This window comes from Arachis ipaensis, chromosome B08 (assembly GCF_000816755.2).
Source record: "Arachis ipaensis cultivar K30076 chromosome B08, Araip1.1, whole genome shotgun sequence".
In the NCBI taxonomy this organism is placed as follows: Eukaryota; Viridiplantae; Streptophyta; class Magnoliopsida; order Fabales; family Fabaceae; genus Arachis; species Arachis ipaensis.
The window spans coordinates 13,935,522-13,939,474 of record NC_029792.2 but is presented as its reverse complement, the minus strand read 5'-3'; positions in this window follow the sequence as shown (position 1 = coordinate 13,939,474).

The following is a 3,953-nucleotide window of genomic DNA, read 5'->3' as shown; positions in this document are numbered from 1 at the left end:
ATGTTATTTTTTTAATTTATTTTATATTATTTTTTATTTAGAAGATAACAATGATAAAATTCTAAAAATTTTTAGTTATAGAAAATCTAATACCATGTTATAAAATTATTAAATCTATTTTTTATATATATAAACTTAAATTTTAAAAAAAAATTTGTGACATAAATAAATTAAAAGAAAAAAAAGATAAATAGATTATTGTTCTAAACCTTTTTCTTTCTCATATATATAATTTGTTGGGTATCTTTCAAATCATCAAATATAATATATGATCATTATATGTATGTTGGTAGAATCATGGTCGATGATGACAAGGCTACAAGCCTAAGATGTGGTAGCCAAATTGTGGGTGACAGTATAAGTCATCCATATATGAGACAATAATTTTCCTTTATAAGTTTAGATGTAAATTCAAATGAGGAAAAGAAAAAAAAATATTAGATTAATCCTAATTAATGCCAATGACATGAGCATTGTGTTGAGGCCACTACTTAGTGATGGAGAGTGGGGACCCAACTAACATGATTCTGAAGAAAATTTCCTAAAATTAGGTCAAATACCTTTGTATTCTCCTTTTCAAAGATGTAATCCAATCAAAGGATTATGGTCATAGTTAGAGGAACGATTCTTTCAACACTTGTTATTAATTTATTATATTTATATATATCCTACCTTGTCAAGACTAATAGACATAAACATATGCACGTCAAAATAAAATAAAAATAAAATAAACATTGGGATGAGATGGCACATGGGTTCATACACGTGTGCCCTATCCTTTGCTTTCTAGATGCAAGCACATGTGAAGCTTGTAATAAGTTTCAATATTCATGTTCACTTGAACCAAATGATCAACAACTAACTACTTTCACTTTATGCTCTATTGGTTTTAAAATAATTGTTGTTGCTTCGATTTTTTCTTTAATATATCGTGACAATGGAATTTAAACCTATGATTTTTTTAGAGAGTAAATTATCATTTTTATTCACAAAAATAAAAAATATTGATATATTTATTCATAGAAAAAAAAAATTATTATTTATATCTATAAAATATGAATTCTGCACAATAAAATTATTCAAATACTAAAAAATCACCTAAAGAAATCCTAAATTATCCTTATCTTTACCACCGCTTTTCTGATCTCAAATCGCACCACTACCCAAACTCTTCTTCACCACCACTCTCATTTCCAACTACTACCATCACTGCCGCCATCTAAAATCTGCAAACTTTCTGGACCGGTTAGCACAAAACGATGTTGCGACGGAGAGGTGCGGCTTCGCCGCTGCCATCTCCGGAGGCAAGTCTTTGTGATTTTGAACTCCAAGTGTTCTACAAGTGTACTATAGTACGAATTTGTGTTGCATCATAGAAATTAGAAATTTAATCAAAAATGCAAACTAAAGTAAATAGATCAATAAAAATGTAAAATTGGATCAGTAGAGCGAAATAGAGGAAGCTTGAGTGGGTGAAGAACAGCATAGCGTTGGTGGGTCTAATTCCTTCTTCATTCCCAAATCCAAAACTCTAGATTTCAACATTGCCGTTAGTTTCTTAGCCTATCGCACTACTCTACTATTGCACTCAGATCCCCAAATTCCCCACTCTGCAACCACCAACCTAAAATTTTCGCAAAATTTCAATTTATTCTGATTCCAATAATACTCTAGTCTTGAGCAACATCAACAAACACCATGAACATGGAAGGATTATCGCTAATTTGCGCCCCTAGGCACCGTTGAGGAGGATAACCAAGGCAACCGCATAGGCTACACAAGGACAAATACTGCCTTGGTATTAATTTATTCATTTTCCATTTTTATTCTATAAATTCAATTCGGTGAAGCTTTTTCGGTTCCTAATGGGTCAACTATTGATACCGATCTAGTCTTGAAAAGATTCGAGAATTTTCAGAACTTGTTCAATCGCTTCTTGGACGGTCTCAGTTCGCCTTCGAACTTGGAATTCCCAGTGTAAGTTGGACTTAACTGAGACGTGCTATAAAAGAGTCAGTCGTGAGCATCACTGGAGGAGTTTCACGCGGTGGGATAATCGGATTTCCAACAAAAACGTAGGGAGATATGGAACGAGGGAAGACTAGAGGCACCGGGTTAGCGTCGTTGTTTCTAGAACGTTTGTCGAAGGCACGGGAGGCGTTTTGAGTGATGGTGGTAGTTGGGGATGAGAGTGGCGGTGAGGAAGAGTTTGGAATTGGAAAAGTGGTGGTGCGGAGTAAGAAGGGAAGTTAGAGATGGGTTATATTAGAGGGTAAATTGAAAATTTCAAATAATCTTTTTGGATTTGAATAGTTTTGTTAGTTAAAATTCTTGTTTCATGGATACAAATGGTAATTTCTTTTTTTTATGAATAGATGTGTCAACATTTTCAACTTTTGTGAGTAAAAATGGTAATTTTGTCTCTTCTATATATTACTTAATTAAATTACTCTTCATATATAATTAATTAATTTTTTAAATTATATTTAAAAAATATTAATAGAAAGATGTATATTATCATCAATTTAAGCAAAGTGCGTCATCATCATTATTCTTATGAATTAATGGACATTAATATGCCTATTAATCTAGTTATTAGTAGAGAGGTGGAGTACTATACTATCCCATACTTCCATTTTGTTAAAAAAAATAATTGTTTAAAATAATACGACCTCAATTATATGCCTTTATTTTTAATATTTAAGAGAGATAGTTTACATATATTTGATTCCTCAAAGTAATATTTTGTAGTCAAATCCCTTTTAATATAGGTATAGAAGATATTGAAGTAATAGATAGAAATTAAGATATAGATAAAAGAACTAAAATAAAATTTTACCCCAAAAAAAAAGTTATCATTTCAATTATACATATCTAATTAGCTGTTTTCTTTTTATCGTGACATTTAAGTGTTTTGTTATTATCTAATGGATTGTATTTCAGAGTTCGTGCAGTGTGGTAACACGAATTAAAAGAATAAAATTCTGCGCTTATAAAAAAAAGAAGAATAAATTCTGCATAGTTTGGAAAAGATAATTAAGGAAAAAAAAGATGGCCAGAATAAAAAGAATGAGTACCAACATTAGGTTGATTGAATAGTAGACAAAGCTATATTCATTCTAGTAATGATTTAGAATCAAGTGCTAGTATACAAATAAATAAAATCCCTACCTTGCTAGTAATTAATGAGGCAAATACTTATCATTACACTCAGAAAAATATTTAAGATTGGATATATAGTTGCACCATTAATCTTTTGAATAGATAATATTTTTAAGAGACTAAAATTTTTAAAAGGAGCGTAGGTATTGGTGTATATATATATATCCAGGTATCTAAATAAATCGAGTAGAAAAATGTAGCAAAATATACAACTAGAGAAGGGAACGGAGTAGTAGTAATTGAATTTCTTTGTACTAACTTGTACATATATATACTTGAGAGCATAATTAATAATAAGTTCAATTGCTGAACATACATCGATCGATCACATGCATATGGGTCATCATGGCAAATGAGTTACTTGCCAGGAACTCACTTTCCCACGAAACAAACATATATACAATAATACTTGCAAAATGCAGTTTAAGCAAGCCTTTGCATTTGTCATCCCATCAGCTAAATCCAGTTTCCAAACTTTCCATTAATATAAAGAATTTAAGAGAAGTATTAGGGTCCATCAATTTTTGTGTTTTGTAATCATTAATTGGTCATCAATAATGTTTTTAATGGTGTGAGATTACATCCAATGGTAAGAGATCACTCACTTTTCATTTGATGGTTAAGTGCTGACCATAAAACACAAAAATTACTGGTCCCCTAAACTTTTCCAAAATTTAATTTTGATGTACACATAGTGTATCATATATATATTATTATTTTGGATAATCATTTATGTGGTCAACATAAAAAAAATTATTTTTATTAAAATTATTTTTATTAGCGTGACGTTA